The 15,056-nt window shown below is 35.1% G+C and overlaps 1 protein-coding gene across 1 annotated transcript in view; it reads left to right on the forward strand.

Moving 5' to 3' along the window:
• The window catches only part of lama2 (laminin, alpha 2), an 820,770-nt gene that overhangs the window by 63,854 nt on the left and 741,860 nt on the right, over window positions 1–15,056 (forward strand).

Consider the following 15,056-nt stretch of genomic DNA (forward strand, 5'->3'; position numbering starts at 1 on the left):
CCTTTAATGTAGAATTTCTGCCATGATGGCCATTAGATTCTTTGCTACTATACAGTACCTTTCATAATTATAGGAAATTATTATAGAATTGAACTGTGTACTTGTATGGACAGCTGTTTCACCTCTTTAGTAAACCATTATTTGCAGGGCCTTATCTAAACAGGTTTATGAAAGGCATGCCAGCCAATTATAGTGATCAGTAAGTTCATTCAAAAGCTCAATTCTTTTGCGCTTAATTTGAAATTATTTGAGCCGAATTTGGAATGTCAAGGCAAAGTAGATACTTTGTTTCATTTTAAACTAAATGTCGAAAAGGCAAAATTTTCATATAAGTTGTTATTCACAGTTATTTTGTAGGTAAATTCCAAAAAGAAAAAAAAGTATCTATTTTCTAAACCTGTGTTTTTCTTTACAGAGTTGTTTAGAGCCAAAGTGTACACTTATAATACTGAGCACAAGGCCACCATGCAGTTGATATAAGTGGCATATGCCTCACTCATACATCTGCTCTTACCAGGCCAATGTAGAGTTGCCAATTAACCTATCAAATTAGTCTTTCATTTATAGGAGGAAAGCAAGTCACAAGGAAAAAGTTCAAAAGGGCATGAGCAGAATGTGCAGACTCTATTTCAAGGTCTTTGGAGTTGTCAGGCTGCAATGAGTTGCTTGCAGCCTCCCACAGAAAAAAAAAATTTCAGTTTGTTTGAAGATTTACAATATACTAAAATATAAAAGAGTCTGTGTGCTTTCTGATGAAATTTGTGCACTTACTTAAAACAAATTTTAACATCAATCAATCAGCAGCTCAATCAATCAATCATTTATCCATCTATTTTTGTAATATGTTTTTATTTAAACATCATTGTTATCTGTCAGTCAATCAAACAATCAAAACCAAAACCATAAAAACTGGTGCAAGTTAATTCACCCTCATTTTATAATACGCCTGTTCAGCAAGAACTCCGTGATAAAGTTTAATTTACCAAAAAAAAATTAACAATCAAGTAATGCAATTAAGAAATGTTTACTTTAAGTTATTGTGTAAAGCAATATACTGTAAAATCACAATAATATGGCTGGTTTTTAAAAGAGAGATGATTCTGTGAGTTCTTTATAGTTGCCACGCTGAATAAACATAATGTTGATGTCACATCTGGTGTTGCTATTAGCAATGTGAAAACCTGAGCAAGGTCTAGCGCTGCACTTTTATGCTTGTGGGCTGAATCATTCTTTGTCGTTTACATTTACTGTAAAGTGCAGAAATTATAACAATATTGTTTCAATTTATCATAACAATTTGAAAACACATTAAATATGTAATGATGTGTTCCACAGCCTTTCAAATATAACACAATGCAGACAAAACTCAAACAACAAGACAAAGGCTCTGCTGTTATTCTAGATTTGTTGCGAGGAGACAAGCCAAGTGCTGCATAACTCCTCAGTTGCTAGTTGAGCAATCTGGCGATTGGGAAAGGAAAATCCTAATCCACCAGAAAATAAGTAGAAAGTAAACTTAGGGAATTGCAATTGCAGATGTGTTCAGAGGCTGGAATTTTATGAGAAAAAAAGCCCTGCCTTGAAAGACAGAAAAAATACCCTAAAGACAAGGAAACTGTTATCCAAAAAGAACAGGCCACTCAAATTAATGTGCGGAGGTTGTCAGAAATTGCTGGTGTCTTGTTATTCATTTTCTAATGTTATGAGCTATCCATTTCCAAACTTTTCTGCCTTTGCTTCTACCACAGCTACCCTTAAAACATAGATAATGAAAAGGTAAGAAAAGTAAAATAAATAATGATTAAATTAACAAAGAAAAGAAAGCAAGCGATTTTGATGAATCTATAGCTCATTTAAAAAATATTGTAAAAAAATATCCAACAGGACATTTAGGAGAATATAAACCAAATTTTATTATTATAATTTTATTAATTCTCTTTTTTTCCATCCTGTGTATTGCGTTTTAAGGGAAATTCATAAAAGTTCTTGCCAAATAAGTTACATTCTCATTATCTACAGTAAAATGTAAAACTACCTAATTTCTTCCTAATTCCTGAGAGCTAGAAACAATTATGGTACACTGGATATAAAAATGTGTTCTGCTGTGAGAGAGAATGCTAGAGAGAAGATTGGACATAAATAAATATGTTAACATGGATAATGGTGAGCACCTAAATAGTGGAGTGACAGAAGGTTGTAAATAAGAATACCACGAATATCAGTGTTTTGTGATTATAGTACACTTCTGTTATTCAATAATGCACAAAATTAAATCTTATTTGTGGGATAAGTGATACTAACATTAGTTAGTAGGAACTTAGTTAAATTAGGAAATTAGTTAAAAGGAAGAGAATAAAAAAGAATGCACACAAAGGATGAGGCACATAAAAAATGAAAGAGATGTTTATGTATATTTCATTTGATCAAGTTAATTGTTCATAAATGTTTGAGAAAATGACTGTGGATGAAGGTACAAACAATCTTTTCTATGGTATTGCATAATTTTGTTCCTTTTCAAACACTTAAAAATAAACTTACAGTGCAATAAATTAGCAGAATTATTAATTGGGCTCTGCTGAGTAAAGGTATAGGTGGTCCACAGACATTTGATCAGCTTCAATGACTGCATTTGCTAAAAAGAAAGAGAGAGAGAGAATTTTTTTTTTTGATTTTAAACCATGGAAATCTTGGTTATTACAATGACTACAGATAGACCGGAACAGAAATTTAATGCAACTACTGTAAATGTAAAGTGTTACGTTTATGAAGTAAAATGATTTATTTTGAGTAGGACGTACATAGAAGAAAAGTACAACTTGCAAGAGCCCATCACTGTTCATATCCAGGGAGTGTACAAAACATTTTAAGAAGTATAACAAGATGTACTACATAGCTTTCTGTGCCAAGTACAAATCAATGGAGTTTATTCTGCTTTTTAAGATATAGTGAGATCACAACTGGGGTATTCAGTGGAGTTCTAATTGCTGCATTACAAAAATGACATATAAACAGTAAAAGATAGACAAGATAAACAGGGGAAGAATTGGGGCACCACATATGTCTTCTATATTTGTCCAAGCCTGGTTGGCAAAAAAAAAAAGTAAAGAGAAAAAAAAAGGCTTTGTGGATTTGGTCTCTGTTTCAGAGAGGCACCATCTTCATGAACCCTTGGTCTAAAGTGGAATGTTGGTGGGCTCAGGTGGAAGGTAACATCATTGTTCCTCTGGATTGTGCTCCTTTATTCTAGGGCAAATGGAAATTAGGTTAAGGGCAGTGTTTCATCCAAATCCTTCCCCATAAGACAAAAATATGTAGTGTGCGTATATATGTGTGTGTGTGTATATCTTCTTCTTTTTCTTCATTTGGCTGCTCCCATTAGGGGTTGCCACAGCGGATCATCTTCCATATCTTTCTGTCCTCTGCATCTTGTTCTGTTACACCCATCACCTGCATGTCCTCTCTCACCACATCCATAAACCTTCTCTTAGGCCTTCCTCTTCCCTGGCAGCTCTATCCTTAGCATCCTTCTCCCAATATACCCAGCATCTCTCCTCTGCACATGTCCAAACCAACACAATCTTGCCTCTCTGACTTTGTCTCCCAACCATCCAACTTGAGCTGACCTTCTAATGTACTCATTTCTAATCCTATCCATCCTTGTCACACCCAGTGCAAATCTTAGCATCTTTAACTCTGCTACCTGCAGCTCTGTCTCCTGCTTTCTGGTCAGTGCCACCGTCTCCAAGCCATATAACATAGCTGGTGTCACTACTGTCTTGTAGACCTTCCCTTTAACTCCTGCTGGTACTGTCAAAATTGTATCCCATGATAACTGCCAATAACTGCCGTTTATGACATCATCAGGGGCTCCACTATAAAGTGCCCCTAAAAAGCCATTTATTATCTGCAACTGGACCAAATATAGATTTTTTATGTTTGACAATTTTTATTACTGGTTTCTGGATACGTTTTATCTTTTGATTTTCAGTTTTTTAATTTGACTCTGACAATTGTCTTTTTGACTTGCAGTTTTGCCCTTTTAACTCCATTCTTTATTCTGATCCTCACTACCTATTTTCAGCTAACTACCTATTATGTAGTCAGTACACAGAATATAATACCTATATGTTATATACATTTTTTTGCTGATGGAATGCTGTGTTTTCTTAGTGCTATTTTGACTAGTTGAGTCCAACTTTACAATTTTTTAGTGCCTTTTTTAGTGTTTTTAGTGTTTGCTGTGGTCTTTAATTTCAATTGTTTTCATAAATTTTGGTCTTGCTACATGTTCAGTGTCATGAATGTTCTGGACCTGCTGTTCATTAACCATTCAAATATGTAGTCTAGCTCATTAGTATTTTAGATGACAGTTCAAAATATACATCGGTTGCAAGTGATGAGCTTGAGAGTCATATTTTTATAGTAATGTTTAAGCCTTTATTTCAGCAATTGTTTTATGCTGAAAATGGTAAAGATATCAGTAGTGAGTTTTATTTTTTTGGATTCAGTAGTAATTTTTGGTGTCTGTCTGACTTCTTTTTTATAAAACAGGATGTCCTTGTTTAAGAGGCAGGCAGTTTCAAGCACTTTTTGCTTTTCCATTACACCAAAGTAAATTCATTAAATAATTATTAACATGGACTGAACCCAAGCTGTTCGTTGATGGAAGAGGAATAAAAAGGCAGAATGAAAGCATTGTTTTGAACTGTTACTGAATTATTTTCACATTTTAAAGGCATAGATTAGGTTTCTTTATGGTTTTCTCTCTTTATGGCTGAAGAGGCTCTGTTTCTGTTATAATCTGAAATTATATTTATTTTGTTCTGTCATTTTCCTGTGTCTTAATTTGGTCTAAGTGAGTTACTTTGTGGTGTTTTGATACATGTATAATTAGTTTTGTCAGTTTGAAAATTATTTGAAATGTATTTAGGAACTTTAAAATTATTTAACTTCTTACTGTGATGTTTTGTTTCCAGTTGCTTTTGGTTTGTTACCCATGTATGACCAGGAGGGTACAGCCTGTGATGTCATCAATGCAACAGTATAACGCTGAGCTGTATACTTCCTGATCGTCCAAAATTGTGAATAATATCCTAAGAGTTAGTATGTTTTTTTTTTTATTTTGACTTTAGAGTACTTATTTTGGCAACAACTTTTTGACAGTAAGGATGGCTGATTCACAAATAACGATCTTCCATATTCATTTGTGTTTATTCCATCTATTGTGATATGTAAGGTTGGCCAATGTTGCTACCACAAGCAAAATTTACTGGTGCACATGATATTTAGATATAACCTGGCAGAAAATTAAGTAGTAACCCTTTTGGTTGAAATAATCTCTGTCAGATTCTTTTGGGGGTAATGTTGGGTATTGTAATGTAATTGGTGTTCTTTATTAATTTTTTGTGCTTTCCTGAGGAAAAGTTTCAGGGACTTCTTGGTGGGTATTCAGGGATTTATGAGGTAGAGGAGTGCTATTCCAACATTTATTTCATCCTATCTTTGCTTCTGACTAAGTTTTAATTGTTTTGTGTCTTTCTGTGGTACAATTTTAAATACTTATGGGAGACACCATTTTGTGATTTTCGCGTTGGCCATTACTAAGGAAATCTCCCAGTAGTCCCTGGGAGCATGCTCATGTGATATAATCAGTGCGACCTGATTAAAAAGGTAATTTAAGCACTGTTGGATATTCTGTTCTTGGGTAAATCTAAAAAGACTTACTGTATGCTTCTTGGTATTCTTATTTTCAGTTTTTGGACTTACTTTATGGCTTACAATTCTGATTCTTGGCTCATGTGTTTGGATTGGCAAAAGATCGGTTTGTCTCTTTGGTTCTTACTGTAGCTATTCCCTGATTTGTTTTCACTTCCTCATCTGATTCCAAAATAAAAGTAATTTGCCTTGGGAAGGACAATGTGGAATGCCCTAAGGACACCCCATGTCTAATTTCAAAGTCAACCAAAATTATATACTGTGGCGTCTCTCCTGGGAAATGTATGTCTTGTTAAAAATAACATTTCATCTCCTGATCCTCTCCTTTTCTAAAAATGATTCCACCTTTAATTGAAGTTTTTTTTTTTTAAACCAGGATGTTCCAAAATAGCTGCAATCTTTTCAGGCCAGATAATGTCTATTTCTCCATTGATTGAACTAGTCGTGCTTTTGTTTTTTGCTTTTTTCTCGTTGAACAGGAATTCTGTCTACTCTTTAGAACAGTTTTGCTCCCACCTGAAAAAGCAGAAGACACAATTATAAACACCCAGATACCCGGTAAATGTCACTTATAATTATTTTAGTAGGAGAAATTCAAGCTGCTCATTGTGTCATGATAATCCACATTTGAAATATATGTGTTGGAATAACTGTGCCTGTTTTATTGTTGCCTGCAAACTCTGACTAGAGAATTGGAGCGTCACTCCATGTCTGGAAGACAAATCAAGTAATTGCACAATTTCCTGTATGTTGCTATAAAATGCTTAAGGAGTGACTAAATATGCATATTTTATGTCAAATTCCACTGAGAAAAAGGTGACTAATTTTCTGGCCTATTACCTAATTCACTTGATCCTCATTGTTTATAAACTCATGACTACAGCATGTACAGTAAAGACTGCTACTAGACAACTGATATTACTGTACAGGTGGAGCAGTGGTAGTGTTGCTGCTTTGCAGTAAGGAGACTGTGGAAGATTGTGGGTTTGCTTCCTGGTTCCTCCCTGTGTGGATAGCGCTTTGAGTACTGAGAAAAGCACTATATAAATGTAATGAATTATTATTATTATTATTACTGTAGGTAAAACTGAGGAAAATTTTCTTGAAGTAAAATAATTGCTAGTCACTGGACAGCCATTGTTCGGTAGAGTCCTTATGCTCATGTGTCTTCATTGAACACACTTTAATCCACACAGGCTTTGTTAACTCACTTTTTAAGAGAAATGTTTTTCAACTTTCTGATAATCAGCTTGAAACTGAGGGGTTTTTATGAAGCCACAGTGCAAATTCATTTAAAAATCAGTTTGTGTGAATCCATTCCCACTGTACATGACATTCCTTACCACTTGCTAGCTTATAAAATAAATATATTTACTTTATACCTGAGGTTAATATGGGGAATTTTTCAAACACCATATATTTAGCTGTTTAAATGGTTGATTTATGATGTTTTGCTTGTATAACAGTTCAGAGTAAAATATCAGGAACACTGATCTGCAGAAAAGTGCATATGATGTTTACTCTGCATCTGACTTGCATCTAAATTTCATCAGAGTCCCCATGGAGGGAGATTTTAGAGCTGCTCATAATTATAAATAGGATGGCTTGTATTGTGTACACAGATGTTGCTTGAATGAAAATTATTTAGGTAAGCTGTTCCGGTGATAATTAAGCAATTAAAAGAGTAAACAGAAACTTATCAAAGCCTGGTTTTACTTTTGAATCACCTTCATACAAATATGTTTTTCAGTGAAGGAATAATATGTACACTTTATTGCTTGCTTGCTTTTATTTTTTTATTGTTAAAAAAAATAAAATATAGAGTTGCAGCTGGTTTAGTTCATTAAAACATTACTCAGTTAGTTTAACTGAAAGGTATTAAAAAGGCCTTATATAGATGTTATTCATTTTTATTTTGTAGTAATGAATCATCAATCAATGTTTATTTTTTGTTGTTTCATACTGAGCCATGTTTAACTAATTGCCTCACAAATGTAACTAATAGAAGCAATCACAATAGCATTTAGAACATTTTCTTGCATTGTGTCATTGCTAAACCACATAACTTATATCAATAATCCATCCATTTTCCAACACGCTGAATCCGAACACAGGGTCACGGGGGTCTGCTGGAGCCAATCCCAGCCAACACAGGGCACAAGGCAGGAACCAATCCCGGGCAGGGTGCAACCCACCGCAGGACACACACAAACACACCCACACACCAAGCACACACTAGGGCCAATTTAGAATCGCCAATCCACCTAATTTGCATGTTTTTGGACTGTGGGAGGAAACTGGAGCGCCCGGAGGAAACCCATGCAGACACGGGGAGAACATGCAAACTCCACGCAGGGAGGACCCGGGAAGCGAACCCAGGTCCCCAGGTCTCCCAACTGCGAGGCAGCAGCGCTACCCACTGCGCCACCATGCCGCCCTATCTCAATAATTTATTTTAGAAATGTTTGGGGTTAGAAGGAAGGAAAGATCTAGTGTTATACTATCATTTTTTATATAAAAGAACTATTAAGGTTTTTGTGAAACTTTACAGAGCAACTTATGCGTGCAGTCACAGATCAATGTTTTGAGTATCAGCTTTTGAATGTTTTCAGATTCACGAAACCTTTACCATGTGTCATTTATTCATCAGAAAACATTTGGGTGATTTAAGCACACTTAGTTTTATAATGCACCCATTTATCATTTGTAACTGGTTTCACTAAACACTCAACTGATAATCATATTTCAGTATGCCTCAAATGAAAAGAATGAAAAACTTTTAAAATTCTAAATAGTAGTTTTAGATATTCACCTGCCACCTTTTGGTTCTATGGAGTGGTTGCACATCTCCAGTTCTTTCTAGCGCATAATGATGTGCAATAAAAAAGGAAAAATAATAGCATTCAAATAGTGAAATAGTGTGCAGATACAGTAGTCCTGGGTATAAGCACCTGAGAAGAAAATGAGACCTCATCTGTAATTGCTGAGATGTAATGTATGCTAATTCCCACCATGCACTGTTCCTTTAAATAGAAAAATCCAATCAAGCCAGTCTGTGGCTTTTCTGGTATTTATGTCTATACAAGCTTTGAGTGAAAGAAAATAAAAAAAAAATTCTATTAGATTCTTTTTGATTTGAGAATACTAAGCTGTTGCAGGTAGGGTTACACAAATACTCTATATTTCAGGAAACAGTGCACTATCATTTACCTTGGTTGATGAATATCTGGCTATTTCTTTTTGTTTTGTTTAGGTTCAATTGAGCAATTTTGCCACCAGATTAATCTTCAATAATAATATAAAGAACTGTGTAATATATATGACTTGCATGAATATTTATACTGTGTGTGTATATATATATATATATATCAATCATAGGGTTCAATGGAGTAAAAATTGTTTTTGTAAACGGTGCTTTTTAACATTTTTTGCCCGCTGCAAGCTAATCCTACTCCATGTCATATCATTACCTCATTACCCCATACTGAGAATACACCCTTTCCGTTAACTTGACTTGACCGTACAGATTATGTGGCTTTAGAGGAGTTTTTCCCACATGTGGAGATTTGAGTACATCCATCCTTCTATTTATAAAATCAGACTGTGCAGGTTTTCCTGACATTATCAGCAGTATTAAGTGGAGGCAGGAACCAAAATATAATAATAATAATAATACATTTTATTTATATAGTGCCTTTTCCATGCTTAAGGCACTTCACAGAGTCTCAGAAAAAACAGCAGGGTATATGCAACATCTGTATAGAATACTAAAATATATTAATAAATATATTAATACAGGATATACAAAACATTAAATAAACTAAGACAATCAACAGGAGTAAAATACTTAATTCAATGCTAAAGGAAAAGCCTGAACAAATAACATAATTTATGATATAACACCACACAAATTATCCTGAGTATCTGGACAGAGTTGAACTGAAAGAAGCAGATTGTTAGGTTAAGTTACAAGCCTTCCTGAACAGATGAGTTTTAAGTTGTTTTTTAAAAGCCTGAATTAAGTCAGCTGATCTCATTAATTTTGAGTGATCATTCCAAAGTCTGGGTACTATACAGCTAAAGGCCCTGTCACCAATAGAGTGCAGATTAGTGTGAGGCACAAGAAGATTGCCAGAATTAGAGGACCTTAGTGGGTGAACAGGAGGATAGTGATGGAGAAGGTCACTGATGTAGGCTGGTGCAAGGCCTTTTAAAGGTTTGTAGATTATTAAATAGAATTTTATATTCAATCCTGTAAAACAAAGGGAGCCAGTGAAACAGGATGAGTGTTATGTGCTTTCTGTTGCTGGTTCATCTAAGGGCTCTTGCTGCAGAGTTTTAAATCAACTGGAACTGGAATATAAGATTAGAAGCAGTACCTGCCAGCAGGGAGTTACCATAATCGACGTGGGATGTGATAAGAGCATGGGCAAGTTTCTCAGCATTAGAAAAGGAGAGGAATGAGCAAACGAAGGATATGTTACGGAGATGAAAGTAAGAAAGTTTCTCAAAGCAGTTTAGGTAAGTGAAATAAGAAAAGAGGAGGAATCAAAAATGACACTAGTTTCACTGTAGCAAATTGTTAGATAAATGCTCTGATGAAGTTACACTTTTTAACACTGAAATAGAGTTGAGTATCACCTGCGTAAAAGTAATAACCCAGTCCAAAGTTACGAATAATATGACAAAGGAAAAGCTTATAGATAACATGGTGTCAGTCAACATTAAGATATGTAACACACTATTTCCATCTTGTCAATGCCAGTTTGAAAATAGGAGATTTGGAGGATGTGCAGACATTTTGGCTGAAAAATTTTAGTACAGTTTTCAGTCAGGAAATGACTGGAACAAAATAACGGGTGGTGTGACAAAAATGGTTATGAGAGGACTGCAGATTAAACACATGTACTAAATAGCCCAAAGTCAGATGTGTGGCTCATGGACAGGATACATAGTATAAATGGGTTTAGTAATGGGACGTGCATAGTAGATGGGGCCACCAAGGAGGTCATTGTGCATGCTGTGGAATTACCATTGACTATTGGCAATTGATTACCATTTTTCCTATTGTCAATACTGAGATCATTATGGGGGAGTGCAGTAAAATAAATTTAACTTGATCCTGATAGTAGATGAGTTTTTATTAAGTTGAAGTTATGTGAGTTAGCTAGAAAGGAACAGGTAACTGTCCTGGCCAGAGCTGAAAATGAGAAAGGTATGTTTCTGTAGCAGGTCATTGACCAGGTCCTCATTGTATGAACTCATTGGATGAAATAACATCCTGTTGAGTTTCTACATGTGGTACAGACATGTTTTGGGGAGATTAGTAGAAAGATGCTTTGTTATACATTAATTCAATACTAACCTGGCATTATTCTTTACTTAGTAGTATGGTCATGGACTCCTCTGCTTTTGTAATAAAGAAGAATTAATTGGCAATAGGGATAATATGTTCTTAGACAACAAGCGTTGTGTGACGTTACTTTTACTTTCCTGGCTAATTAAGACTTCCCCTCTACCAGTGTGTAAATGTTGTCTAGCTTATACAGCTCTGTGTTCTGATCTTGTCAATGCCCTCAGTCTGACTTTTTTGATAGCTAGATTGACATTATGCTGCTTTTCTCCTATTATACTGTACTCCTATGTTAAAAGATTTCTTATAGTTTTAATCTACTGAGTATCAGATTTTCAGGCTTCCAGTCAACTGACAGGAGATATTGTATGTAAGACAAACAAATACACCATAAGGTTCATGTTGTATGGTGTTGCATCTCTTTCCATTAGTATAATCTGCATGTTGTGTCTTTTGTCCCATTATTCAATGATAAAAAATTAAGAAATTACCTCACAATCAAAGGTGCATGCAGTGAGTCTTCATTTTAAATACTGAGAAATTTCACTTTCCATTTTGACTAGCAAATTTCCAATGAGTTCCAGGTGCTTTTTTTGCTCTGCTGTTATTGTGCTGCCATATGGCCACCTGGGTAACACATTGAATTGAAATTTTTTTACTTCAAGTTTCCCAATTCAACACCCACCACTAAACTCAACTCTGTCTGTAACCATCAGCCAGGTAATTTCCATTGTAAAATATATATTTTAAATATACTGCACAGTTGTGATTTATGTATTGTTTTATGTATCATCTAAATAAATACGTATAAATAAAAGTACTAAACAGTATTGTTTCCATTTCTGCAATGTGTTCATTCCCACATCACTTTTTAAGATTTCCAGTGAACTGCTGTAATCTATGATAACAGCAGAGACTATCTAGACCCAGGCAACAATAGTGGTGATTTGGATTACGCCCTGGACACGATGTAAATCTTTTGTAGATTGCACAGAAACACAGCTACACCATTGAAATTTTACACATGTCAGATGACCTGATTTCATATCTTAAAATTGCTGGAGGAAACTGGAGTCTTTGTACTGTAGGAAACACTTGTAAACATGCTGAGAATATTAAACCTCTGCATCCTAGCCCAGAATAAAATCTGGGATCTAAATGCTGTGATCTTATAATGTTACCGTTTTTTCACAGATACCTCTATAAAAGTGTTTCTCAATTCTGCCCATGAGAAAATGCTCATAACCTATGTTTTAATCTGTATGGATTTTGGCTGATTTTTTCATGTACAATCTTTTTGTTCTATGTTTTAAGGTTTCAAATACAATGATGTTGTATCCTTAGTTTTTAAAGAAATTTAACAGGGTGTTGTACCGTGTTAGCCATTATGAATGTAGTGAGAAGTCAAGCAAAATGACACCTTTTATTGGCTAACTAAAAAGATTACAATATGCAACTCGGGCAAGTCAGGCCCCTTCTTCAGGCAAGATGTAATCCAGAAACTGGAGTTCCCTGTGTTTATATATACACACTAGGACAAGAAACAACATTGGTAAATCTTTAAGTGAGACATCTTAAATGTAAAAAATTAATAGACCTCTTCAGGCTAAGATTCATTTAACAAGAGAGAAGAACAATGTATGGTCAAGGTCTTTGGATAAGATAACTGTCCAACAAAATCTTTTGAAGTTTCTGATGAGTTTTCCATACAATGTGGGTCTGTAGACAAGTTGTCTGGGTTAGTGATGCAAACAATCCTCATACCTGGCCATAAAACTCTTGTCTCTATTCAAACCATGTTGTAATGTATTAAATTTTAGCGTGAGTTTGACTTCCCATTCTTTTTTTCTCTTGCTGTGTTTTGAAGTTGGCCATAAGCACTGTGACTTTAAAGTCCCTCTCACAGTGTCCATGGCTGTTGAAGTGGGCCGCCACAGGAACATCTGTGATGCCATGTTTAATGTGAAATCTGTGTAAATTCATCCTTTGGCAGAGTGTTTGTCCAGTTTCTCCCATATAGAGTGCAGTGTCAAGACATTTCATACAGAAATTGAGGTAGACCAAAATAGATGATCTGCAGGAAAATGATCCCTTTATGCGATGTTCTAGTTGCAGTGTGGTATAAATTCATGATCTGTATTATAAATGTGAGCACATGTTTTACATCTTTTCTTTTGGCAGGGAGGTGTGCCATTTTCTGTTGGTTCACTTAGTGAGCTTCATATAATTAGTTGCTGCAGGTTTGGTGGTTGTCTGTATGCCAGGAGGAGAGGTTCAGGAAATACATTTCTAGGTGTTTGGTCATAGTTTAGCATTGGCTGAAGTTCTTTTATAATTTTTCGAAGTGCTTCAAGATGTAGGTTGTAGGTGACAACAAGGGGGATGCGGCTCTTGTTTCTTTGTTTTTATATTCCAGAAGGTTGTCTCTGGGTATGGCAGTTGCTCTTCTTTTTTGAGTGGCTGATGAAATCTTGTCTAAGCTCCTGCAGTTTGTTTATCCCGGTCTGTCGGGTCAAATATAGCTTTTATTACAATAGTCTGTAATTTCTTCATATGTTAGAATAGGTAGAAAATGGATGATCAGTGTAATAGAGATTTTGACTTTAGTTCAATGTTGTTAGGTTTTAATTGCAAAATTGATCTATAGGAGAAAGAGAAGTTATAGGATTTGCACAGAAGAAGGAGTGCTAAACATCATTGCAGAACAGAACACAATAGATATAGTACGGTATCAAACTTGTCAGCATTTCTGACTCAAAGCACCAGAGTTCATGTTCTAACTAAAACACTGCCTGTGAGCAATTTACACCTTCTCCCTGTGTCAATGTGAATTTTCACCAGATACCATGGCTTTATTTTACATTGAAAGGACATACAGTTTAGTTTGACTGTTGGTCCTGTATTTGTACATGTAAGTGTTTACTGTGAAGTAAGGACAGCAAAGTTGGGAAGTTAACACTTTTCTGAGGCCTGGGACTTGTGGGGGACCCAGGAAAGTCTGTGCAGAAAAGCACTTGTTTTGTAAGAATGTTGGCAAGAATGGTGGTGGCAACATGGAGTTACAGAAGGAGTAGCCCAAGTGGGACATTATGCAAATCAACTCCTTGCTTCTATTGTTGCACTACCCACCATATGCCTGAGCCCGATTTCACTTATTCCTCAGTGGATGACCAAGTTGTTTTTTTTTTTTAAAAGACAGTCTGAAATCCATAAAAAATAAATTATCTTACTTGCATATAGAATTGTACTTGGAAGGTCTGAACAGTTTTGCAATCCTGCCCATGGATTGGGAGCTTATGTGTCAAGTGAAATTTTAAGTCATTAATGAGTTTGCAGCTGCTGAACCTCAGAGGTGGATTCTGTAGAAGTTATTGCAGTAAAATAACACATTTTAATAACTATTTATTTTACATGATGTGAAAAAAGGACATTTAATAATTTGCAAAATACATGAATAATGTATTATAAAGTTTCATAATACAGAGAAGCAGAATGTCTCATAGCCTTTTAGCTGATTTAGATCAGAGCTAATTTGAAAACTTTACACAATTTCTTTAATTTTACCATGGTCATATGACCTTTTTCTGGAGACCCTAGAGGCCAAGGACATTATGCACTACATTTATTAGGCTTTCGTTCCCTATTTATACCATGATATAGCCTTATAACCTATTGCTGCTGTCAGAATCTTTGACTCTCCAGTAATCCCAAGCCACTTATTTGGATTTAAAGGATCATACTGTATATAGGGCAATAAGGTCGAAGGTAATAAGCTACCTAGAAAAATGTGCAGTTATTAGATGAAGGGAGTAAAACCAGCATGAACATTAGTCCTCTATACATAATATATGAAAACCTTTATAGATGAAGGGCACCCAAAATGAATGTCTTACAACTGTTACTGCTGAGATCAGGTCTTTTCTAATCTAATCTACAAAACTTTTATTAATGGGTTGTGTATAATGCATTATAGAACATTGTTATAATT

The sequence above is a fragment of the Erpetoichthys calabaricus genome, chromosome 3, assembly GCF_900747795.2.
Source record: "Erpetoichthys calabaricus chromosome 3, fErpCal1.3, whole genome shotgun sequence".
In the NCBI taxonomy this organism is placed as follows: domain Eukaryota; kingdom Metazoa; phylum Chordata; class Cladistia; order Polypteriformes; family Polypteridae; genus Erpetoichthys; species Erpetoichthys calabaricus.